The following is a 27,726-nucleotide window of genomic DNA, read 5'->3' as shown; positions in this document are numbered from 1 at the left end:
ACAATCCTGACTGACAGTGAGTACACCTGGGGAAATTACTAACTATACTGGAAAAAGTACATTCTGAGAAGCATGACTTCCAGCAATGAACTAATGAGAAGGTAGGCTAATTCTCGCTCCCTGTTGCCCCCTCCCCTACCCCCAGGCCACAGAAACAAATTATAAAACAGGATGAAACTGACCAAAGAAATACAACAACCCAAGAAGCATTTATGTTTTAAAAACTGCTCAACACTGAGTAAGAACAGTGAGAACCGCCGGTATTTGTGCCTGACTACTCCCACCCCACCATTCATCCACTCAGCAAATGCAGAAGTTCGGCAGAGTAGGGCAAAGCAGAACAAACTACAAGGCCTAGAGCCTTTGAAACTGGAATCAATGGAGATCACTCAGGCTGAATGGGAGCGCAATGCACATGCCCCACTGTGCTGCCAGTGTGACATTTCAGCCAGCACGTGTGCAAGGAGCGAGAAGAGCTCGAGTAGGTTGAGGCTGTAGCTCATACACCTGTTTGCCACAACTACTGATCCGGCACGCTGCAACCACTGAAGCCTGCACACCTAGAGCAGCCTGTGCTCCACAAGAGAAGTTGCCACAATAAGAAGCCCACACACCATACCAAAGAGTAACCCCTGCTTGCCACAACTAGAGAAAGCCCAAGCAGGGCAATAAAGATCCAGCACAGCCAAAAATAAATAAATAAAGCCTGTTTTTAAAACAGACTGCAAAGAAAAAATTAAGACAATTGGTAGCAATATAGCATTGAAATATCTATGCAGAAAACTGTATCCATAACATAGAAGGCAAACTTCAGATGTTACACCAGTATTTAATTTAAAAGGGAGTAAGTGGGAGGGAAAGAAAATAATGGAGAGAAAAGCTAGCAATATAAAGAATGGAGAATTAAGATTCAACCTGAGGAAAATAACATTTTGGCTGAAGAAACTAAAACTGTATCACAAGCACAAAGGGGAAAAAAATCTTTCTGAAATGAAGAAAAGAGACATTAGTTTAGTTTATACATGTGAGGGCCTACCTTTCAAGCAAAACAAACGACAATAAACTCAATCTGGAAACATCCTGGCAATTTCAAATACGATGATTTCAAATTTCAAATACAGTTCAACTTCAAATGTGAATGAAACAGTTCTGCAGGCTTCCAAACAGAAAAAGAAAATAAAGCCAAAGGACCAAATAACAAAGTAGCATTAGATGTTTCTACAACATTAAATGCTTATTCTCTGGTTTTCTTGTAAGATACCTTTCCTTATTTTTCAAATTTGCTACAGTGAACATGCATTACCTTTCTAAGTGGGAAAAGAAAAACAAGTATTTTAAAAATAATTGGAATAGCCTTTCTTAAAAACTGATAGGTAAAAATCTGAAGAATGAGTAGGAATTAGGTAAAGAATGCTAAGAAGAGCATTCTAAGCAGAAGTAAATGGATACACAAAAGCCCTGCAATGGAAAGGCATTTTTCAAGCTTTCAAGGAGCAGGCTAAGGCTTAAGTAAGCAAGACAGGAAGTGAATGAAAAATGAAGCTGGAAAGATGGGCAAGGGTCAGATCTTATGAGTCAGGGACTTGCCTGGTGGTCCAGTGGTTAAGAATCCACCTTTCATGGGAGGGGGGTTCATGTTTGGGAACGCATGTAAGAATTAAAGATTTTAAAATTAAAAAAATAAAAAAAAATTCATTTAATGAAAAGAAAAAAAAAAGAATCCACCTTTCACTGCAAGAGACACAAGATTCAATCCCTGGTCAGGGAACTAAGATCCTACATGCTGTGGGACAACTAACCCCACATGCTGCAGCTAGAAAGCCTACATACCACAACTACAGAGTCCACCTACTCCTGGGTCTGTGTGCCACAGTGAAAGATCCTGCATATCCCAACTAAGACCTCAATAAATAAATACATATTTTTTAAAATAAAAACATCTTGTGGGTCAGGTTAGGGATATAAAATTTTATCATAGACACCATCAGATATGACTCATGTAAAGATTCTAAGCAGGGAGTTACTTAATTCTATTTAGGTTTGGCCAAAACTATTTTAAAAAACAAAGTTATAAGATTCACAATTCCCAATTTCAAAACTTACTACAGGGATTTCCCTGGCAGTCCAGAGTTAAGACTGTGCTTCCAGTGCAGAGGGTGCAGGTTTGACTCCTGGCCAGGGAAACTAGGAGCCCGTATGCTGTGCAGTGAAAAATTAAAACACAAAACTTAAAAAAAAAAAAAAAAAACACAAAACTTACTACAAAATGACAGTAATGAAGTTAATGCAATACTAGCATTATAAAACAGGCATACAGATGACTGCAAGTCCAGAAACAAACCATTAGATTCATGGTCGACTAACTTTTGACAAGGATGCCAAGATAACTAAGTGAGGAAAGAGCACTCCTTTCAACAACTGATGCTAGGACAACTGAATATCCACGTGTAAAGGAATGAAGTTGAATACCTATTCACAAAAATTAGCTCAAAATGAGCTAAAGACCTAAATGGAAGAGCTAAAATGATAAAATTCTTAGACAAAAACAGAAGTGCAATTAGGTCATAGTTTCTTAGATACAATACCAAAAGTACAAGAGAAAAAGAAAGAACAGATAAACTAGACTTCATCAAACTTTAAAACTTTTGTACTTCAAAGGACAATATCCTAAAGGTGAGAGACAAACCAAAAACTGGGAGAAGATATATGGAAATCACATCTTCAGTAAGGGAATTGTATCCAGAAAATATAAAGAGCTCACAATTCATCAATAAGGACAAATAACCCAATAAAAAATAGACAAAAACTCTAAACAGCTCTTCTCCAAAGAAGGTATACAGATAGTTAATTAGCACATGAAAAAATGCTCAACAGTGTTAGTCTTAGGAAAACGCAAATCAATACCAAAATGGGATACCACTTCAAACCCACTAAACAGCAACAATAAAAAACACAGACAGTAACAAATGAAGATGCAGAGAAACTGAAACCCTCATTTATGCCAGTGGGTGGGACTATAAATCGGTGAGGGCATAGTCACTTTAGAAAACAGTAAGGCAGTTGCTCAAAAAATTAAACACAGAGTTACCATACCATCCAGCAATTCCACCCAAGAGAACTGAATACATGTGCCCACAAAAAGAACTTGTACACAAATGTTCGTGGCATCATTATTCATCACCAAAAAGTAGCAACAACCCAAACTGAGTAAATAATAAATGGTACATCCATGCAATAGAGTATTATTCAGTCATAAAAAGGACTACTGATACATGATGAACCTTAAAAACATTATGCTAATCGACTAAAGAAGCTCATAAAAGATCACATATTGTATGATCTCATTTATACAAAATATGCAGAAAAGGCAAACTTGTAGAGACAAAAATTAGTAGGTTCCTGGGGCTGAGGGGAAAAGGAAGACGGAAGTGACAAACATGTGGTTTCTTTTTGGGGTGATGAAAGTGTTCTAAACCCAGGTTGTGGGAAAATCTATGGTATGTGGATTACATCTTAATCATACCGCTTTTTAAAAAAAGGACTACACACTTATTACGATGGCTCAAATAAAAAATTCTGACAGACAATATCAAGTGCTGACAAAGATAAGGAGTAACTCGTTCTCACACACTGCACAATGGTACATCCACTATAAAAGAGTCTGGTGGAGTCAAATGACATATATGGGCAAAGAATCTAAAAAGGAGTGGATATATTGGACTGCAAGGAGATCCAACCAGTCCATTCTGAAGGAGATCAGCCCTGGGATTTCTTTGGAGGGAATGATGTTGAAGCTGAAACTCCAGTACTTTGGCCACCTCATGCGAAGAGTTGACTCACTGGAAAAGACTCTGATGCTGGGAAGGATTGGGGGCAGGAGGAGAAGGGGACAAGAGGATGAGATGGCTGGATGGCATCACTGACTCAATGGACATGAGTCTCAGTGAACTCCGGGAGTTGGTAATGGACAGGGAGGCCTGGTGTGCTGCGATTCATGGGGTCGCAAAGAGCTGGACACGACTGTGCAACTGAACTGAACTGAAGCGTAACTGACTCACTCTTCTGTACAGCAGAAACTAACACAACATTGTAAATCAATAATACTCCAATAAAAATTAAAGAAAAAGAGAGTCTGGTAGAGTCTAATAAATGTATACTTATCATACAACCTAACAAGTGCACTCCTGAGTTCTATAGAAATGAAACCTACACTTCGGCTTGAGGCTCCAGAATGCTCAGTAGTTGTGGAGCCTGGGCTTAGTTGTTCCGTGGCATGTGAGATCTTCCTGGACCAGGGATCGAACCCATCCCCTACACTAAAGGGAAGTTCTTCTACTCTGAATTTTTAAAAAAGAAATTGCTAGGTCAAAGGGTGTAAGATGCGCTTGATTTTAAAACTTTTAATACATATTTTATTTACCTCTTTCTCATTACCCTACATTCAAATCTGACAAAATTTCTGCCAGCTCTCCCTTCAAAATATAGTCAGAATCCCACCACTTAACACTTCCACTAGGACCATCCAGATTCTCCACCAGGATTTCTGAAAGGTGCCCTAACTTCTACTCCTGCCCCCACAGTCTGTTCTCAACTCAACAGCCAAAGAGATCTTTCCAAAACTTAAGTCAAAATGTGTCAATCCTCTGCTCAAAGCCTGGTATTATCTTTAAAAATGGTCTTGAAAAGGTTTATTTGAAGACATCCAACACTAAATCTCACGTTAAATTCCTGTCTCATTCTACTCATTCTGTCAATAGTTATCAAAAGCACTGATGGAAGTCAGGCTTATTAACACTATTCCAAAACAGTAATTTGCTGTTCAAAGTGAAAATTAGAGGCTTAATAAGGACTCAAATGAAAGCAACTTCCTCTTCACTAAGGGACAGTCTGGAGTAAAGAAAACCCTGCCATGTATCCCAGCATGTGTCCTCACAACTTGATGGTTGAGTCAATTAACATAATTTGAGGTGATTTTTTTCAAGCCTTCATTACTGTTGTATTTTAAATTGAACACTGTCTTCCCCAACACACTTAGCGGAAAAAAGTATGTTCTATCTCCCCTTCCAAATATTCAAAAGCAAGTCAGACAGTAGTCAAAGGCCTTGTAAGAGATACAGAGAAGGAAAAGAAGAGGATTCTTGGCTTCCCCATAAATATTCCCATTACTTTTCACTGTTCATGAAGCCTAAGGTCCTGTCTTTAGATGTTTCTTAACTTGAAGAATCATAACACATGAGTGCTACTTTACATCATTTGGTCCAAGGCCCAAGTAGCACATTCTTCTCACCACCTCTTTAAATCTTACCTGTTCTTCAAAGGTCACTCTTCATTTATTGGGTATATTTTACTTACTCCAAAAGATTTTAAAGATTTCCTGAAGCTCAGAAACCTTGTCTATGTCCCGTCCCCTACTACAGCATGCTTCACAGAGCTCAAGGTCGCAGTGTACACTGAGCCTTCAAAAAGCATCAGTAAACTACTCAGACTGAGAAGGAAATCTCTACAGAAAAGAGACTCTGCAGAGCCTGAGGCCTCTATTCGTACCTCGATACTGAGTCTTCTCAATCTCCGGAGAAAAGCAGCTCTATAAGAAGGAAGCACAGTGCAAGCTTGTCTGATAATCACCGCTACACATCTGACCGCTGTCCACCTGCACGTGCACACACATGCACTCTTACACTGGCCTCTTTCCACTTCCTCAAGTCCACATCACTGTGTTTTCAGACAAGGAGGCTCAACATTTTCTCATTTGGGACATTTACAAAGCTGAGGCTGAGCTAGAAGGAAACATGAGAAAGTTGAGTCTCATTTTTATCTCCAGGAGGAAGAAAAAGCACAGCCTCAGACATATTTGAAAAATTACTATTAACAAGACTTCTCTTCCCCAGAAAGCCAAATGAAAGACTCCCAGAAATAAAGTTCTGGAGAAAAAGAAAAGGCTGACATTATACTTCCATACTTGGATCACTGTAAATTTTACAAAATTTTCTAAGCAAACAGTTTCAGTCAACAAACATAGGGGTGTAAGAGACTGGTAGTCAGCAGACCATGCCCAACACTCGGCACATACACACAGGCCCACATGTGCTCATGAGCACATTCTTTACACTCTTCCTTTAAAATCTGGGAAGTAGCCATGTGCTACATACAAAGATATTCTAGGTAGATTTCCAGCAAAAGATAAATTATAGGAATGCAACAATCCCCTAAAGCTTTCTTTCCTTTGTTAATCATTAGCTTCTTGCTTTCTGTGCTTATTCATGCCAACCAATGTGGCAAACAGAAACAGCCAATGGTACCTTGCCTTCTGTCCAAAGTCCCGTCTAGAGATGGTTTCTCTATTTGCTTCCAGCTTTTTAGCAAAAGGAAAAATTCATGTGTTTGAACTTGACGATTAGTAAGTGTCCAAGGCTTAATTTGAATGAGTTTTGTCATTCAGCAGAAATTTCAAATAAGCCCACTGCTGTAAAACCAATCTTTATGTCCGCTCATGATGAGAGTACCAACAGAGGAACATCCATTTCTAGCCACCCCCTGGGGACCGGCACTAAAACAAATGGTGAGAAGACTACAGCATACACAACTGCTGATCTCTGGGAATCTACTGGGACTTTGGGAGTGTACTGGGATTTTGGTTTCAATAAACCTCATGGCCAGAAGGGAAAAAGCTGGACCTAGTGCCTCATAGTCAACAAAAGAGCCCGATTGCAGTACTTGGATGCAATCTCAAAAACGACAGAATGATCTCTGTTCGTTTCCAAGGCAAACCATTCAATATCACGGTAATCCAAGTCTATGCCCTGACCAGTAACGCTGAAGAAGCTGAAGTTGAATGGTTCTATAAAGATCTACAAGACCTTCTAGAACTAACACCCAAAAAAGATGTCCTTTTCATTATAGGGGACTGGAAAGCAAAAGTAGGAAGTCAAGAAACACCTGGAGTAACAGGCAAATTTGGCCTTGAAGTACAGAATGAAGCAGGGCAAAGGCTAACAGAGTTTTGCCAAGAGAACGCACTGGTCATAGCAAACACCCTCTTTAAACAACACAAGAGAAGACTCTACACATGGACATCACCAGATGGTCAACACCAAAATTAGACCGATTATATTCTTTGCAGCCAAAGATGGAGAAGCTCTATACAGTCAGCAAAAACAAGACAGGGAGCTGACTTTAGCTCAGATCATGAACTCCTTATTGCCAAATTCAGACTTAAGTTGAATAAAGTGGGGAAAACCACTAGACCATTCAGGTATGAGCTAAATCAAATCCCTTATGACTATACAGTGGGACTGAGAAATAGATTTAAGAGACTAGATCTGACAGAGTGCCTGATGAACTATGGATGGAGGTTCGTGACACCGTACAGGAGACAGGAATCAAGACCATCCCCAAGAAAAAGAAATGCAAAAAAGCAAAATGGTTGTCTGAAGAGACCTTACAAATAGCTGTGAAAAGAAGAGAAGCAAAAAGCAAAGGAGAATATTAAAATTTAAAAAATAAAAAACTAAAAAAAGCAAAGGAGAAAAGGAAAGATATAAGCATCTGAATGCAGAGTTCCAAAGAATAGCAAGGAGAGATAAGAAAGCCTTCCTCAGTGATCAATGCAAAGAAACAGAGGAAAACAATAGAATGGGAACAAATAGAGATCTCTTCAAGAAAATTAGATACCAAGGGAACATTTCATGCAAAGATGGGCTCGATAAAGGACAGAAATGGTATGGACCTAACAGAAGCAGATATTAAGAAGAGGTGGCAAGAATACACAGAAGAACTGTACAAAAAAGATTTTCACAAGCCAGATAATCACAAAGCTGTGATCACTCACACTCACCTAGAGCCAGACATCCTGGAATGTGAAGTCAAGTGGGCCTTAGGGAAGCATCACTACAAACAAAGCTAGTGGAGGTGATGGTATTTCAGTTGAGCTATTTCAAATCCTGAAAGATGATGCTGTGAAAGTGCTACACTCAATATGTCAGCAAATTTGGAAAACTCAGCAGTGGCCACAGGACTGGAAAAGGTCAGTTTTCATTCCAATCCCCAAAAAAGGCAATGCCAAAGAATGCTCAAACTACCGCACAGTTGCACTCATCTCACACGCTAGTAAAGTAATGCTCAAAATTCTCCAAGCCACGCTTCAGCAATATGTGAACCGTGAACTTCCTGATGTTCAAGCTGGTTTTAGAAAAGGCAGAGGAACCAGAGATCAAATTGCCAACATCCGCTGGATCATGGAAAAAGCAAGAGAGTTCCAGAAAAACATCTACTTCTGCTTATGCCAAAGCCTTTGACTGTGTGGATCACAATAAACTGTGGAAAATTCTGAAAGAGATGGGAATACCAGACCACCTGACCTGCCTCTTGAGAAACCTCTATGCAGGTCAGGAAGCAACAGTTAGAACTGGACATGGAACAACAGACTGGTTCCAAATAGGAAAAGGAGTACGTCAAGGCTGTATATTGTCACCCTGCTTATTTAACTTATATGCAGAGTACATCATGAGAAATGCTGGGCTGGATGAAACACAAGCTGAAACCAAGATTGCCGGGAGAAATATCAGTAACTTCAGATATGCAGATGACTCCACCCTTATGGCAGAAAGTGAAGAACTAAAGAGCCTCTTGATGAAAGTGAAAGTGGAGAGTGAAAAAGCTGCCTTAAAGTTCAACATTCAAAAAACTAACATCATGGCATCCAGTCCCATCACTTCATGGTATATAGATGGGGAAACAGTGGAAACAGTGGCTGACTTTATTTTGGGGGGCTCCAAAATCACTGCAGATGGCGACTGCAGCCATGAAATTGAAAGACGTTACTCCTTGGAAGGAAAGTTATGACCAACCTAGACGGCACATTAAAAAGCAGCACATTACTTTGCCAACAAAGATCCATCTAGTCAAGGCTATGGTTTTTCCTGTGGTCATGTATGGGTGTGAGAGTTGGACTGTGAAGAAAGCTGAGTGGCAAAGAATTCATGCTTTTGAACTGTGGTGTTGGAGGAGATTCTTGAGAGTCCCTTGGACTGCAAGGAGATCCAACCAGTCAATCCTGGGGTGTTCATTGGAAGGACTGATGTTGAAGCTGAAACTCCACCTGATGTGAAGAGCTGACTCATCTGAAAAGACCCTGATGCTGGCAAAGATTGGGAGCAGGAGGAGAAGGGAATGACAGAAGATGAGATAGTTGGGTGGCATCACTGACTCAATGGACATGGGTTCGGGTGGACTCCGGGAGTTGGTGATGGACAGGGAGGCCTGGCGTGCTGCAGTTCATGGGGTCGCAAAGAGTCGGACACGACTGAGCAACTGAACTGAATGTCTAGGACACAAATGGAGACAAGAGCACACGTTAAACTCAAGCATGGCATTTCTAAAGTTCAAATCCAATGAAATGATGTCTGGGAATTACTTCAAAAATATCTGAAGGCAGATGTGTGGGAAGGAGAGAAATTAGATGAGTACGAGTTAATGACTGTTGAAGCTGAGCAACGGGTACTTGAGGGCTCAACATAATTTATTTCTGCATATGTTTGAAAATTTTTATAATAAAAGGGTTAAATGAAATAAAACAAAATAAAAAGTTCAAGTTACCAAGTTCTAACCTTCTCAGACTTATAAATCAGAGGGCCATGGCAGGCTAACCATTCCTATCCTAGATTCTTCACTTATGTTTATTGTCTTAGTCACCCATGAGAGACAACCCAAAGAAAAGAAAAAACAAATTTGCTCAAACTATACACTCTTATTCAGTTATTCAATTGGGCAATTTCCCCACCAACCTCTCAAGTTTAGAATATGAAATTATTCAAGTAACTACAATAGGAAAAATAGGAAAGAAGATGCCACTGAAATAATATAAAGGCAGCCTAGTTTATTAGTCAGAAGACTTGGGCTCTAATCTGAAATTGATTTTATCTTAGCCATATGGAACTAGACAAATCACTGAGCATCAAGTTCCTCATTCATAAAACTGGGATAATGATAAACTCTTTTCCAGATGTAATTAGAGTAGAAAGTATAAGAAGTAAGACTGAAGAGACAATGCAAAGATAAAGGAACACCTGCAAGTTCCCTTGTTTCCCACTGCTGCTGTGACCATCAGGTGAGCAACGTGTGACAGGACCTCTGAAGAACACAGGCCTGTGGTACCCCTCATACACGGGCTTCGGCTCGTCCTCTAGCTTCATGTCTTGGCACTCCCCGCACGAAGCCTGCCCCTTTCAGGACTACCCCACACCCATGCCAGGCCCTCCACACACACCTGGCCTCTGCCCACGCTGCGGCCTCCTGTGTCAAGCCCCATTCTCTTTCGTACATGCCTCCTCAGTGCTCTTTACTCATTCCCCTTCCCCTCAAAATCAATTGCTTCCTCTTCTGTAACCTCAAGCCTTGGTAAAAACACTTTGGTTTGCACACTCCTGCACTGTATTGTGGTTAGTTTACCCCCACTAAACTATAAGCTCCCTTAGAGCACAAATTAAAACCCATTCAGCACTCATGCAGCAGGTGCATTATTATCAAATAAAATATAAAGGAATTTATAGATGAATGAGCACTAGTGAAATCTTCTTTCTTAAATCTCCTTAAAATGCCTTTCTTCATCTGAAAGAAAGCAAATGTTCAACAAATAATGTCAAAAATGAAACCAGGAACTACAAATAAACAAAACCAAAGTAATCTGGAGGCCATGAAACAATTTTGCAATCCAAGTCATTATTCCAACTGAGTTTTTTCAATTGAATCTACAAAATTCATAGCAGATGGGGAAGACAACTTTTCCAAGACTTTGGAAAGAACAATACAGATATTAAGGTGGTAGCAAAAATATTTTAACTGTTATGATACTAATATTAATCAATGGAACAAAATAGAAAGCCTCAAAAAACAGCCCCAATTACATATATAAATTTTTAAACCAGTCACAAAACATTATTTAACTTATGGCATTGGTTTTTCTGGGGCTTCCCTGTAGCTCAGTCAGTAAAGAATCTGCCTGCAATGAAGGAGACCTAGGTTTCACTCCTGGGTAGGGAAGATCCTCTGGAGAAGGAAATGGCAACCCACTCCAGTATTCCTGCCTGGAGAACCCCATGGACAGAGGAGCCTGGTGGGCTACAGTCCATGGGGTCACAAGAGTTGGACACGACTTAGTGACTAAACCACCACCACCATTGGTTTTTCAGTAGTCATATACAGATGTGAGAGTGAGACACAAAGAAGGCCAAGCACCAAAGAACTGATGCTTTCAAACTGGAGAAGTGCTGGAGAAGACTCTTGAGAGTCCCCTGAACTGCAAGGAGAGCAAACCAGTCAATCCTAAAGGGAATCAACCCTGAATATTCATTGGAAGGACTGCTGCTGAAGCTCCAATACTTTGGCCACCTGATGCAAAGAGCCAATTCATTGGAAAAGACCCTGATGCTTGGAAAGATTGAAGGAGAAGCCGGCAGCAGAGGATGAGATGCATTACCAACTCAATGAACATGAATTTGAGGAAACTCCAGGAGATAGTGGAAGACAGAGGAGCCTGGCATGCTCCAGTCCCTAGAGTCACAAAGAGTCAGAACACAACTTAGCGACTGAACAACAAAGAATAATTGGGTTCCCTCAACCACACTCCTACACTCACCCAGCTTCATCTATGGCAACCCACTATTTATTTTCTGATGCCTCACAAATCCATATGCAGCCGAAACTTCTATGCTAAATCCCAAGAACTGACCATTCAAACCGAAGGGATAAAATCTATCTGGATGGTCCACTGGACCTGTCAAATTCAAAGAACACCAAATGGAACATATCTTCTCTAGTAAATCAATCCTCCTCTTCAGTCTTCTCTACTGGTAAATGAACCACTTCCTCCCAAATGCACAAGCTAAAAATCTGGGAGCCTTTCTGTGGCTTCCTCCTTCATCTCTTCATACACAGCAGGTAAAGTCCTGTCAATTCTTCCTCCTTTATAGCTCTTGAATCTTTTCTTCTCCCTTTTCTTCCCTTGCTGGTATGGCTTTAATTCTCACCCTCATCTTATTCTCAAAGATAATCCACAGCCTACTGACTAGTACTCTCTGACTTCCTTTTATCAGTTCATTCACTATCCTGTTTCAGGAGAGATCTCTCTAAAATGTAAATAAACTTATGACACTTCCCTGCTTAAAACCCTTCAATGGCTTTCTACTTCTTTCAGAAAAAAATCCTTACCGTAACATAAGGCCCTTCATGATCTAGTCCTCACCTGCCCCTCAGCCTCTGCTTTTACTACTCCACATCATCAACACCCTCAACGCGCACACACACACTCTCACCCAACGCTGCCTTCATCTTAACAACCTGAGCACCACTTACGACTCCTACTCGTCCTTCAATATTCAGTTTCAAGACTATCTCTCCTAGGAAGCTTTCCTCACAGCTCTCTGCTTCATATGACACAGGTATCCTTCCTAGTGCCCTTGTACTTACCCATATCTTATTTCTTCTTATGTAATTCATCTTTTTTCAGTAGATTGTGAACTCCTTGAAAATAGGGACTTTTGAATGAGTTAATGGATTCTTGATTGCCAATAAGTTAATATAACTAGATTCTATGAGTGTAATTAGTTGTAAAGATACTGACTACATCTTTATCCTACCGGCATATTAAACATCAATAAATAAGTGTTTCGTGAACCCACTAAACTTTTTTTCTCACTAAAACCCCAGACAGCTTCACTATAATTACACTATAATTAGAATATTGATCAGTCTTTCTTCCTGATTCCAATGTGAAAATACGGTTTGACTATATTCAGAAAGACTAAAGTATAAAGTTCAATTCTTGTTTTTCCCCCTCTGGCCCTTGCTCTTCTAATCCACTTTCTTTATTGATCAGTCTATTTCATCTGCCTCTATCATTTCACTCTCATTGATGAATAGATCAGAATCTTACTTTTTTTTGTACTCTCTTAGTCTCACTGCAACAAACCAGAAGATAAAGTAGCACTTCTGTCCCAGAATCATTTTACATAAAAGGAAACTGAAGCTCAGAAAGAATAAGTAACTCATTTAAGATATCAATACCTGGCAAACCAAGCTAGAACCCAGGTCTGGCTCTAAAACTATGATGACAATTCCATGGTGTTTCCCTAGGCCTGGCATGAACAAAAAGCAACACAGGCAACATGAATATGCAAATGAAGTGAACTTAAAATCTGGCAGTGTCATTAGCCTATGGTTTAAAAAATGCACCTAGCTTCTGAATTATCCTATTTCAGTCATCTCAGATCTAATTAGAATGATAGAAGAAAACTCTAAATCCATGTATGCATTCTGCTTTATTTGCATAAACAAATACCATGTGTTTTTGCACACTTTCTGCAAGTCCCTGATGACTTCATCAAGATGGGATCAAGAATGGAGAGCTAGATCTGATGCTAAGAGATAATAGACATACATGAAAGGCAAAAACTAGCAGGTCAAGTAGCTCTACAATTCCTGTGTTTTTCTGCAGTTTAGTTTTGCTTCAGCACAATCACTCTCAAATGTAAATAAATTCCCACTTCTGTCAAGAGAAATTATGTGTCTGACACAAAGTTACTCAGAGCTGGAATTCTGTGACCTTCTTCATAAAAATTTGGGTATCAAATCTTTGATTAGAAATCACTATTAAAATAATTTATATGAGAAAAATTGAAATTTGCCTTTATACTCTTATATTCCTGTACCTTACTAAAGATTATATAGTATAGGGTGTGGTTGGTATATTTTTCCAGAGTAGACCTCTTCCTTCAGTTCAATAATAAATGGATAAAATGCAATTCCCAGTAACAATACCCAAAATGTGGAGCATTCTTGCTATAAAACCTTACTCTTACATGTGAAATGCCAGGCTGGATGAAGCATAAGCTGGAATCAAGACAGCTGGGAGAAATATCAATAACCTCAGAAATGCAGATGACACCACCCTTATGGCAAAAAGTGAAGAACCAAAGAGCCTCTTGATGAAAGCGAAAGAGGAGAGCAAAAAAGTTGGCTTAAAACTCAACATTAAAAAAACTAAGATCATGGCATCCGGTCCTATCACTTCATTGGAAACAGATGGGGAAACAATGGAAACAGTGAAAGACTTCATTTTCTTGGGCTCGAAAACACTACTGATGGTGACTGCAGCCATGAAATTAAAACATGCTTGCTCCTTGGAAGAAAAGCTATAACCAACCTAGGCAGCATGTTAAAAAGTAGAGACATTACTTTGCTGACAAAGGTCTGTCTAGTCAAAGCTATGATTTCTACAGTAGTCACTTGTGGATGTGAGAGTTGGACCATAAAGAAATCTGAGCACCAAAGAATCGATGCTTTTGAACTGTGGTGTTGGAGAAGACTCTTGAGAGTCCCTTGGACTGCAAGGAGATCCAACCAGTCCATCCTAAAGGAAATCAGTCCTGAATATTCACTGGAAGGACTGATGCTGAAACTCCAATACTCTGGCCACCTGATACAAAAAACCGACTCATTGGAAAAGACGCTGATGCTGGGAAAGATTGAAAGCAAGAGGAGAAGGGGACAACAGAAGATGAGATGGTTGGATGGCATCACCGACTTGATGGACATGCGTTTGAGCAAGTTCCAGGCATTGGTGATGGACAGGGAAACCTGGCGTGCTGCAGTCAGCTAGACATAGAAGGCAGGAGGAGAAGGGGATGACAGAGGACAAGATGGTTGGATGGCATCACCAAAGAGCTGGACACAACTGAGCAACTGAACTAAACTGACAGGATGACAAGTGGGAGTTGGAAGTGACAGGTAAGGAGTGCAGTTTCTTGAAAATGTTCTAAAGTTGACTGTAATAAGGGTTGCACAGGACTTCACTGGTGCCTCAGTGCTAAAGAATCTGCCTGTCAATGCAGGAGATGAAGGTTTGATCCCTGGGTCAGGAAGATCCCCTGGAGAAGGAAATGGCAACCCATTTCAGTATTCTTGCCTGGGAAATCCCATGGACAGAGAAACCTGGCGGGCTATAGTCCATGGGACTGCAAAAGAATCTGGCACAACTATAGCAATTAAACAACTAAAATATACCAGACATACTAAAAAAAATTATACCTTAAATGGGCGAATGTATGAAATGTGAATGATAGCTCAATAAAGCTGCTACCAAAAATAGAAGAAAGTAGGCTGGGCCCTATGCATGAAACTTTTTAGGGCAACTGCTACTAAAACAGAAGACTTTTTCTTTTTATTTAAGGGTAGCTGACTTACATTACTATATTAATTTTAGGTGTACAACACAGTGATTTAATATTTTTAAACATTACAAAATGGTCACTACCATAAGTCTAGTTACCACCTGTCACCATACAAGTTATTACAATATTTAACTACATTCCCTATGCTATATATTACATACCCAAGATTTATTTTATAACTAGAAGTAATTCTTAATATCCCTCACCTATAAAAGATTTAAATAGGATCCAGAGTCTCCTAACAAAATACACAAAGGTCCAGGATACAATCAAAAGTCACTCATCAAAAGCCAGTATAAAAGTATGTATAACCATAAATTTAATCCAGGAAACAATGGAGTCTCAGTTTCCCTGGAACCTCTTAATAGCATATGGAATGGCTCTCAGAATTTTGTTGTTCAGTCGCTCAGCCATGTACAACTCTTTGTGACCCCATGGACTGCAGCATGCCAGGTTTCCCTGTCCTTCACTATCTCCCAGAGTTTGCTCAAACTCATGTCCATCAAGTTGGTGATGCCATCCAACCATCTTGTCCTCTGTCATCCCCTTCTCCTCCTGCCTTCTATCTTTCCCAGCATCAGGGTCTTTTCCAATGAGTCAGTTCTTCATATCACGTGACCTAAGTATTGGAGCCTCAGCACCAGTTCTTCCAATGAATATTTACGGTTAATTTCCTTTAGGATTGACTGGTTGGATCTCCTTGCAATCCAAGGGACTCTGGAGAGTCTTCTCCAACACCACAGTTCAAAAGTATCAATTCTTCGGTGCTCAGCCTTCTTTATGGTCCAACTCTCACATCTGTCATGACTACTGGGAAAACCATAGCTTTGACTAGACAAAACTTTGTTGGCAAAGTGATGTCTCTGCTTTTTAATACACTGACTAGATTTGTCACAGCTTTTCTTCCAAGGAGCAAGCATCTTTTAAGTTCATGGTTGCAGTCCACAGTAACTTTGGAGCCAAAGAAAATAAAATCTGTCACTGTTTTCATTGTTTAGTCAATGGGTAAAGGTAAGTAATGAGCTTTCCTGAATTCTGTGAGCCTTTACAGCAAATTACACACCTGAGGACGGAGTTGTTAGAAGCCTCAATTTATTGCCAATTGGCTTCAAGTACAGGTCACAACCTAGGACTTGGGATTGGTCTGAAGTTGAGAGGAGTCTTATGGGACTGAGTCCTGAATCTACGGAGTGAAGTGACTCAGTCGTGTCCGACTCTTTGCGACCCCATGGATTGTAGCCTACTATGCTCCTCCATCCATGGGGTTTTCCAGGCAAGAATACTGGAATGGGTTGCCATTTCCTTCTCCAGAGGATCTTCCTGACCCAGGGATCGAACCCAGGTCTCCCACACTGTAATCTATGGGGTCTGCACTAAATCCAGGTATTAACAGTAATAATTAAGTTAAAGTGTAGAATACTCAGTTGCTGTCTGGAGAATTGAGAACTATTTAATGAGGGAAAAACCTACGTATCTGGTATCAGAAATGTCGTGAATAGTGTAAGAAACAATAATTTACCTTTGGGCATAATCACAGACCTCAAGAAAATCCTAGTTATGAGAAAAATGGGCCCATGAGAAATGATTTAAGTAAAATCTGGGGGGTAGGATGAGAGGTGGGAGGAAGGCTCAAGAGGAAAGGGATATAAACATACATATATATAAATATAAAATGATGACTGACTCGCATTGTTGTATGGCAGAAACTCACAAAATTGTAAAGAAATAACCCTCCAATTTAAAAAAATTTTTTTAATGTGATAAGTACTTTAACAGGTAAATGCACAAAGTCAGGAAAGTAACCATGCCAACAAAAGTGACATTTATGTTGATTTTTAAAGGATGAGTTAAATGCTATATATAGCTCCTCACCATTCTCAGTCCCTCTTAGAGCTCTCAAGCCAGTTCTCAGCCTTTGCTGCCTATTACTGCTGCATGGGAAAGATTTTTTAAATGAAAAGGTCTGGCCCCACCGCAGACCAAGACTCAGAATCTCTATGGAGGCCTTGATCCCCTCATCCTCAACCTTTAAAAGCTCCCAGGTGGTTTTAAAGTAGAGCCTGGGTTGAAATCTGTTCAGGAAAAACATAACCCAGGCCACAAGCAATCTTCTGGCAATGAGGAAAGAAAAGAAAAGGATTTCAGATAACAACAATAGGATCCATGGCAGATATAATGATAAGAGAGAAGAGGATTCTAAGGTTTCTAGGGTACAGAACTTAAAATAGGAGGTTTGTGGATGTCCTTGAGGCAGCTATGAGTAAGAAGAGAAAGGACAAAATACCCAAGTTTGAAGTACAAGTATCCAAGTATAGTTATCCGACAGACAAACATATGAAATACCTGAAGTTCATGAAAAATGAGGACTGGATATATACCGTTACAAACCAAAAACATACAGGTGCTACTAGAAGCCATGAATGGAAGTGTAATAACACAAACTAGAGGACAGGGGAGAGAACAGAAAACAAAATCCTAAGGAATACCACTAATCTGAGGGAAAGTACATCAAGGCAATGTTTTGTTTTGGTTTGTTTTGGATGGTGAAAACCTGAGCATGTGTGCAAGCTGAGAAAAAAAGAGAATACAGAATATGAAACATGTTAGCCTCAGAAAGTAATACCTTCTTCCTCTGATAAAAGAAAAGGTGATCAGAAATCAGACAGGTACAAGCACACTGAAAAACGACAGACCCTTAAGGGTTCAGGGCTGATGCTCACCAATTTGCGAAATAAGAGGCAAAATAAGCAATGTAAAGAAATCAAGAGTAAGATAAGCCAAGAAGAGGAGAATGGTAAAGATCTAGAAATAGCAAAGAGGTCTAGGTACATAAGAGGTACATGGGGAGTGAGTCAAAGGATCTCCAGGCAGCACGACCAAAGTTGAAATCCAAAAGTTTCGAGCAGCACCAGCAGCACACGCTTTCCTCAAGCCTCCAGGAGCAGAAAAAGCCAACTGTTTGATTCATCCAGGCTTGGAAATCATCAGAGCAAATGAGCAAGAATGGCTTGAGGCCAGTAACACGGCTTTTATAATTTTCAAAAGTCAAACTTATTTTATTCTTTTTAAAAATCGACTCTAGTTATTTCCTCTGATAGCCAGAAAGGGGGACGGGGGTGGCTAATTCCTCTTTCACTCTGAGAGAACTTGTCAGAACTTCCACTCCTAAGCATTTCTGATCCCTTCCACGGTTGATTCCAAGAAATCTAAACCTGATTTCTCCAGGCTCTTAAAGGATGAAAATTCACTGCAGGGCTGGACTATCCAGCTGGGAGGTAAACACGCTAAACCCTTCTTAGACACAATGCAATTTCAACTAGGAGGTGGGGGCTCTTCCTTCCCTAAAAATAAAAGTTCAGCAAACACTGGAAATGGGGTGGTGGGACTAAGTTGCAAACCTCATTAAGAACTCTTTACAAAGCCAATTATTATAAAACAATTCATGACCCAAAGATGGCAAAATGCAATTCTTCGGAATGACTGCTGTAAGTAAATAACTGACAATGCAATCTCTTCGTCACACTTGGAGGTGCCTAATTCATCCTGCCACCTCTCATACTACTCTTGAGGTACTGGTTACTGGACGTCTTGCTACCACTATCTGGAGGGCACAAAGGCCTCAAAGGAGGAAGAGGGTAACATGCGTAAGCACCTACCACGTACCAGACCTACTGTGTGCCAAACTCTAAGCAACACACTTTACATGTTATGGGTGTAGCTCATTTAAAGACGACTTATGCTTAAACTATAGACGGGGCACTCAGGAGAGGAGCAGTGTCTGAAGGTTTAAGCGCAGAGGAAAAGATGTGTTAGCGACGGTGGGTGATGAAAACGGAGAGAGAAGGGGCGAGTTGGGAAAGGAAAGCATCTGGGGGCAAAAGGCAAAACCCAGGGACACATGGCGCGGGGTGGGGGTGGGGGGGGCGGGAGGGCGCGAGTGAAATGCCTAGAGAACCCAGTATAAGGGGGAAAGAATGGGGTGAGCCTGGGGAAGGGAAGTCCGGGTAGAGATGAGGGCAGAAGTCCGATCTCATCCCCGGAAGGCGCCCCGAAGGACTGCGGAGGCTGGGAAACTGCCGGCCCAGCCTGAGGGACAGGAAGGCGGGGAGGGGGCGGGAGAGAGCGGAGGCCGACCACGGCGGGGGCAAGTCGGGCCACGGGGAAGCCCGAGGCAGGGAAACGCGGGCGCCGAGGACAGGGGTGCGGGCTCCGGAGCCGGGCCCGGCCGGGCCGGGACACGGGGCTCCGCGCTGAGGGGGCGGGGCTGGACTAGCCCCGGGGGAGATACGCGGGCCGGCGGCGACTGGGGCCGAGGGATGCCGGGACAGACGCGGCCGGGACAGACGCGGCCGGGACTCGGAGCCAGGTGAGCGGCGGCAGGAAGACAGAGGGGCCGGGGCGGCGCGCCGCCACGAGCGCGGCGTCCCCCTTACCTGGAATGAGTGAGGAGCCGCCGCGCCGCCTCCTCAGCATCCTGGGCTCAGCCGCTACTGCCACGGCCCTAGGTGGGGGCCATTCCGCCCACCCCGGGAGCCCGCCCTCACCGCCAGGCGCCAGCTGCTGCCAGCCCGGCCCGGCCCCCAGGAGCTGCGCTGACACGACCCGCGCCCGCGGCCGCCTCAGCAGCGACTCCCGCCGTCGCCGCCTCAGCGCCCGCAGCCGGCCTCCCGGGCAGGCACGGGATCACACACGTGCGGCGATTGGTTGCCCGGCGCCCGGCCGGGCGATGTGTCGGTCTCTCTGATTCGTGGGTTCCACAGGCTGCCCTCCGAATGGGGCGGGGCTCGGCCTCCCGCCGGGCCCGGCAGGCACTGAGGAGAGGGGTGGGCCTGACGTCGGGGCCGCGAGGGCGGCCCTGAGTCCCGGCGTGTGCGCGCGCTCCCCGCAGGGTTCTGGGGCCGCCACCTGCGTGAGGGGGTGGTTGCCGAGCAACGGTGCGCGCGACCTAGCTGGGGGTAGGGGGGAGGCCGCGGGCAGGTGGCGGTCCACGCAGCCCCAACCCCCACGGTGGGTGGCCTTCATCCTGGAAACCTGGGACCCGACAGGAGAAGGAGCTTTTCCAAGAAATCCTCCCTCTGCCTGTCCCTGCTTCAAATAGCGCCTCAGTGCTTGCTACTAGCAGAGGAGCTTTCACCTCATCAGGGTGATTCGAAAGTGCAAATATCACATTCGCACAAAATTATATTCCACACCAAAGTGTAAATGAGTGAGAGTGGATTCTGTACCCACCAGAGAGGCGGAAACCCCGATACTTGAAAGAAAGTGAAAACTAGGAGAGGAGGGAAAAGGCAAAGAGAAGGGGGACACTGGGAGAGGGCTGAAATTTCACAACTGAAAAATAACCATTCCTGTTCACAGGTCCTTCCTGCGGACATATCCACAGCACGTTCTGTCGAAACAGTCATTTCAGCTCTGTGAACACAGACTGGAAAAAGCATGGGCTCAGAAATCTAACAGCTGCATCAAAAATTCCTGTCTACAGTCTTGGAATGAGTTTTGTTGTCTGTAGAATGAGGTCTGTAAACCTCATGAGAGTTGCTGTAAAGATCAAGTGTACCTATGTGCTTGGTCATATCTGACTGTGACCCCACCATGCTCCTCTGTCCATAGGATTTCCCAGGGAAGAATATTGGAGTGGTTTGCCATTTCTGCCTCCAGGGGACCTTCCCTACCCGGGGATAGAACCGCATCTCTTCCATTGCAGGCAGATTCTTTACCGCTGAGCCACTGGGGATGCCCAAGTTCAAGTGAGGTCCACACAAAAATGTCTAGAGGAATGTTCACAGTACCCTTAACTCATTATAGCCAATAAAGTGGAAAAAACCCAGATGTCCATCAGCTAATTAATGAATAAGTAAAATATGACATAGCCACACAATGGAATATTACTTGACCATAAACAGGAGTGAAGTACTGATAAATGCTACAACAGGGCTGAATCTTGAAAGTGTCCTGCTAAATGAAAGAAGCCAGTCTTGAAAGACCACATACTATATGAGCCCCTTTATATGAAATGTCCAGAACAGGCAAATCCATAGAAAAAAACAAGTATATTAGTGGATGCCTTGGACTGAGGGGGAAGTAATTGCTAATGGCTATGGGGCTTTTTGATGGGAGGGAGTGATTGATGAAAATGTTCAAAAATTGATTGAGGTGATAGTTGTGGAATTCTTTGAATATATTTAAAAAAACCCACTGAATTGTTTTCTTGAAGTCGGTGAGTTATATGGTATGTGGATTATATCTGAATAAAGCTGTTATTTAAACGAGCAAATAAGGTAATAAACCTCCAAGAGCCTCAGGCTGTGGCGCCTCTCTAAGAACAAGGGATCAGTATATCTGGTTGTTTTCCCTTTATTTGATTGGCAAAATCTTGTAAGCAATTCGATCTAACGAAATTTAAAGAAATACCCACCTTGATGTTTTCTCTTTGGAACATTTAAATCAAATTAGGAAGCTGATCTTATCTGACCCAAGCTCCTTTGGGGTAGCAGAAATGGACCACTAGGATTAGAAAGCTCATCAAAAGAAAGGGAGCAGGACTCCCCTGGTGGTCCAGTGGCTAAGATTCTTTGTTCCCTATGCAGGGGACCCGGGATTGATCCCTGGTCAGGGAACTAGATCCCACAGGCCACAACGAAAGACCCCACATGCCGCAACAAAGATCAAAGATTCCCTGTGCCATGCAACTAAGACCCGATACAGCCAATTAAATGAATAAAACAAATATTAAAAAGAGAAGAAAATGAGCAACTTTGGCAGGCAGAGAGCAAGAGGAAAGGGAAAGGACACAACATTCTACAAGGTGATTTAGATACACCTGCACCCAAAGTGGTTTGACTAACCAGTCTTTTACCATTAAGAGCTGTGTCCCATTCCACTTCTTGCATTCCAGACTGCGTCAGGGAAACAGCTCACCCTGACCTGAGTAATCTTGAAGCCACAGACAGCACCATGGGGCATTAATCCCTTAAACACAGCCCCTGCCAGCCTCTCTCCATGAGCCAGAAATGCAGCTTCTGAAATGACCTCCACAACACCCAGAAAACACTTCACCCACCTACAAGACCTGGGGGGAAAAAAAAGTTGAGTAGCCAGGTAGGAGCTTGGTGCTGGTATCTCTCATATAAACTCTGAGAACAAATTCCAGATGTAAGGAATTCCATAAGAATGGGGGACGTGAATCCCGGTGAAATCTGGCAGGGATGTCAGCTCCTTGCGTGTCCCATGACAGGATGCTTCCCTGTACAAGACAGCTTCAAGTCACCCAGGGACCACACTGTCTCTAAAAAAAAAAAAAAAAAAAAACAGCTGCAAATAAGGAGCTGCTTGATCTGAAGTAAAGCTCCATGGCTGTAAGGGAACAAGGTTTTTCTGCTTTTGAAAACTACCCCAACCCATACAGTATATGTAAGAAAAAAGACTCCAAAATATACTCTTAAAAGAACACAGTTAAAAACAGTATATATAGTATGCCCATTTGTATTTTTTCAAGTACACAAAGACACACAAACACACGCATACTTGTGATTTTCAGAGATCAAATCAGTCAATCCTAAATGAAATCAACCCTGAACATTCATTGGAAGGACTGATGCGGAAGCTCCAATACTTTGTTTGGCCACCTGATGTAAAGAACCAACTCATTGGAAAGGACCCAGATGCTGGGAAAGATTGAAGTGGTGACAGGATGAGCTGGACAGCATCACCAACTCAATGGATATGAGTTTGAGCAAACTCTGGGAGATAGTGAAGGGGAGCCTGGCGTGCTGCAATCCATGCCAGGATCGCAAAGAATCAGACACAACTTAGCGGCTGAAAAACAATAATAAAAACTGACAATGGTAGTTGTTTCTGCGAAGGAAACTGAAGAACTTGGGCACAGGAGAGGGAAAGACATCTATTTTTTACTATGCATACCTTCTGGCACTTTTTGAAATGTTGTGCCCTGTGCTTGGATTATCTATTTGAAATGAATAAATATGTAATTTTTTAAAGACTCTTTTCTGGAAAACTCACTGATCAAGCCTTTATAAACATCCAGTTCAAACGGCATATGTATTGCCCTGTGTCATTTAGTGACTCTCAGGTTCACCACATATACTCTGAATGCCCTGGATCTCTTTTCCCTCCCCAGCTATATACCTCTTCCAGGTGATCAACTCAGATTCAGAGACCTCACCTGAGAGCCTAGACAGCTTCTTCCTCTGACCAATAGGTAGTTCAAAGGACTCAGAGACTGCTTCTTCCAAACAGTCTGGCAGGTCCAAGAAAAGAGACGAAGTGGACGAGTGTTCACTGACACCCCGCTGAGCACCCGGAAGCCACTGCCATCTTCTAGGTCAACCTTTACCCTGCTTCTGCCTCAGAGAGTCATCTCCCAGCAAGCAGCCCAGCCCTCTAGAGCTTTTATTTTCTTCCCCAACTTTCCTTTTCTGAGACCCTCTCCATCTCTTCCTCTCACCTCTGCCACCACTCTTTGGTTTTGCTTTGGTTTCTTTTATTTGGACTGAGCCATGCAGCTTATGGGATCTTAGTTCCCCAACTAGGGATCAAACCTGGGGCCTGGGCAGTAAGAGTTCTGAGTCCTAACCATTGGGCAACCGGGGAGCTCCCTGCTTTGGTTTCTGGAAGGACAAAAGTACAGCAGCTCCCCACAAATGGCACTTCCATTCCAGGATCTGGCATAGAGAGAGGATAGGGGACAGAGAGGGTCTCAGAAAGGGAAAGCTGGGGAAGAAACTCATGCCAAAAGTATTACTTTTTTATTCTCTGTCTCAGACCAAGAGAGCTGGAAATGAGGGTCAGCAGCAAGGGGTTTAGAGAAGGCATCTGGATTTAGAAAAGGCAGAGGAAGCAGAGATCGAATTGCCAACATCCGCTGGATCATCAAAAAAGCAAGAGAGTTCCAGAAAAAAACATCTACTTCTGCATTACTGACTAAATGCAGTACTGGCCAAAGCCTTTGACTGTGTGGATCACAACAAACTGTGGAAAATTCTGAAAGAGATGGGACTACCAGACCACCTGACCTGCCTCTCAAGAAACCTATATGCAGGTCAAGAAGCAACAGTTAGAAGTGGACATGGAACAACAGACTGGTTCCAAATAGGAAAAGGAGTACATCAAGGCTGTATATTGTCACCCTGCTTATTTAACTTATATGCAGAGTACATCATGAGAAACGCTGGGCTGGATGAAGCACAAGCTGGAATCAAGATTGCCAGGAGAAATATCAATAACCTCAGATATGCAGATGACACCACCCTTATGGCAGAAAGTGAAGAAGAACTAAAGAGCCTCTTGATGAAAGTGAGAGAGGAGAGTGAAAAAGTTGACTTAAAGCTCAACATTCAGAAAACTGAGATCATGGCATCCGGTCCCATCACTTCATGGTAAATAGATGGAGAAACAGTGGCAGACTTTATTTTTTTGCACTCCAAAATCACTGCAGATGGTGACTGCAGCCATGAAATTAAAAGACGCATGCTTCTTGGAAGAAAAGTTATGACCAAACTAGACAGCATATTAAAAAGCAGAGACATCACTTTGCAAACAAAGGTCCATCTAGTCAAGGCTATGGTTTTTCCAGTAGTCATGTATGGATGTGAGAGTTGGACTGTGAAGAAAGCTGAGCGCCGAAGAATTGATGCTTTTGAACTGTGGTGTTGGAGAAGACTCTTGAGAGTTCCTTGGACTGCAAGGAGATCCAGCCAGTCCATCCTAAAGGATATCAGTCCTGAGTGTTCATTGGAAGGACTGATGTTGAAGCTGAAATTCCAATACTTTGGCCACCTCATGCGAAGAGCTGATTCATTGGAAAAGACCCTGATGCTGGGAAAGATTGAAGACAGGAGGAGAAGGGGATGACAGAGGATGAGATGGTTGGATGTTGGATGGCATCACCAACTCAATGGAAATGAGTTTGAGTAAGCTCTGGAAGTTGGTGATGGACAGGATGGCGTGGTGTGCTGCAGTTCATGGGGTCGCAAAGAGTCAGACATGACTGAGCGACTATACTGAACTGAGCAAGGGGTTTGGACACAGATAATGGGGAGGACAGGCTCCCTTTGCTATGCAAGTGAAGGAGCAGAGGTTCTTCAGAGAGCACAGAAATGGCCTTGGGAGGAAGTAGAGAAGTGGGGACACAGAGTTCTCAAGGGTAAAGGCAAAAATGGTGATGATACAAAGTCGTTTGTCTATCTGATCCTCCATCCTGTTTCCAGGATAGGGCTTGGCACTGGTCAAATGAATGGATGAGTGAGTGAATGGATAGATGATTAGCAAAAACTGCAACTGGGGCTTCCCAGGCGGCTCAGTGGTAAAGAATCTGCCTGCCAATGCAGGAGACATGGGTTTGATCCCTGATCTGGGAAGATCCCACACAAGCAGAACAACCAAGCCCGTGTACCACAACTATTGAGCCTCAGGAAAGCTCAGGAACTGCAACTACTGAAGCCCACATGCCCTGGAGCCTGTGCTCTGCAAGAAGAGAAGCCACTGCAATGAGAAGCCCGCCCACCACAACTGGAGAGTAGCCCCCGCTCACAGCAACTAGAGAAAAAGCCTGAGCAGCAACAAGACCCAGCACAGCCAATAAATAAATAAATAAAATTATTTTTTAAAAAAACACCTGCAGCTGCTAAATAGACATTTCTCTAAATGGCATATGAGAGTAAAAGTGAAGGTCACTCAGTCGTATTCGACTCTTTGTGACCCCATGGACTATACAGTCCATGGAATTCTCCAGGCAAGAATACTGGAGTGGGTAGCCTATCCCTTCTCCAAGCAATCTTCCTGACTCAGGAATCGAACTGGGGTCTCCTGCATTGCAGGCGGATTCTTTACCAACTGAGCTATGAGGGTATCCCAAAAGATGGCATATGGATGGCCAATAAGCACATTGAAGATGCTCAACATTGCTAATTATTAGAGAAATGCAAATCAAAACTCCAGTAAGGTACCACCTCATACCAGTCAAAATGGAGAACTTGTGATACAGTACAGAGAACTCAGCTTATTGCTCTTTGATGACCTAGATGGCTGGGATGGGGGTTGGGGAGGGAAGTCCACAAGGGAGGGGATATACGTATACATATAGCTGATTCACTTCATTGTACAACAGACACTAACACAACCTCATAAAACAATTATGCTCCAATGAAAAAAAGAGTCTACAAATAAATGATGGAGAGGGTGTACAGAAAAGGGAACCCTCCTACCCTGTTGGTGGGAAGGTAAGTTGGTACAACCAGTATGTAAAACAGTATGGATGATCCTCAGAACACTAAAACTAGAGTTGCCATATGGTCCAGTAAGCCCACTCGTGGGCATATATCCAGGCAAAACTACAGTTCAAAAAGATACATGCGCCTCTATAATAGTGCTCACAGCAGCACTATTCACAATAGCCAAGACAAGAAAACAAATGTCCATCGACAGATGAAAGGATAAAGTAGATGTAGTATATATTTATGGAATACTACACAACCATAAAAAAGAATGAAATAATGCCTTTTCCACAACATGGATGGACCTAGAGATGATCATACTAAGACAGAAAGAGAAAGACAAATAAAATATGATATCACTCACATGCGGAACCTAAAATATGAACCTATCTACAAAACAGAAAGACTCACAGACACAGAGAACAGACTGGTGATTGTCAAGGGGGAGGGGGCTGGGCGAGGGGTGGAGTGGGAGGGTGGGTTAGCAGATGTAAGCTATTGTATAGACACTGTGTGAACGACAAGGTCCGACTGTATAGTACAGGGAACTCTATTCAATATCCTGAGATAAACCATAATAGAAAAAATATGAAAAATACGTACATACGTATATATAACTGAATCACTTTGCTATACAGTAGAGATTAGCTCAACACTGTAAATCAATTACAATTAAAAAAAAAAAGCTGCAGCTCTCAGTGAGGATGAAGGCAGCGGGGCAAAGCAGAGAGAGACGCAGGGGAGAGAGTAGGAGGGCACTCAGGGTCCTGCCCAGAAGGGCTCCAGAGCCAGAGATCCTTGGTGGAGAACTGAAGGTTAAACTCTCACTCAACTTAAAGTGACCCTAGAGCCCTGGCTGATTTGAGACAAGATGAAACACTTACCTGCAAACAGCGTCTAGGAGCCAATGAACTGCGGGAGATACTTCACGATTCTCTTGAAGCTTGTGGGTTAGAGGGATTTGAGACAAAAAGAAAATGGTGACACAATTTAAAGAAAAAGGGGGAAAAAATGAGCATGTCTCTTCGCCTTCCCCATCCGTAGATCCAGGAAAACTGGCCAGGTCAGGCCCTTCAGCCACATCATCATTTAAAATGAGAATCCAGCCCAGCCTATGAGCAGGCATTTTCCAAATGGCTACAGAACTCCTGCACCTTCCAAAAATACCTCTTCATGCACCTCCTGCCAGAGAAGGAGGGCCACACGCCCAGGCTGGAACTAACCCACCAGCCTTCCTGAGCCCAGGAGTTGCCCCTCCCGTGTTCTGCAGG

General features: G+C 42.7%; 1 protein-coding gene across 2 annotated transcripts in view; it reads right to left on the bottom strand.

Moving 5' to 3' along the window:
* TPST1 (tyrosylprotein sulfotransferase 1) overlaps positions 1-27,518 on the bottom strand; it is a 98,964-nt gene extending 71,446 nt beyond the window's left edge. The window contains exon 1 of one of the 2 annotated variants that reach the window (XM_069570957.1): positions 27,340-27,518. The gene's annotated coding sequence lies outside the window, so the exon portion shown is untranslated. Of the gene's footprint in view, positions 1-19,657; positions 20,004-27,339 lie in introns of those variants that run through there. The other variant, XM_069570956.1, reaches the window with a different exon arrangement.
* Between the last annotated feature and the right edge of the window lie 208 nt (positions 27,519-27,726).

This window comes from Ovis canadensis, chromosome 24 (genome assembly GCF_042477335.2).
Source record: "Ovis canadensis isolate MfBH-ARS-UI-01 breed Bighorn chromosome 24, ARS-UI_OviCan_v2, whole genome shotgun sequence".
In the NCBI taxonomy this organism is placed as follows: Eukaryota; Metazoa; Chordata; class Mammalia; order Artiodactyla; family Bovidae; genus Ovis; species Ovis canadensis.
This window is presented reverse-complemented; position numbering and strand designations above follow the sequence as displayed.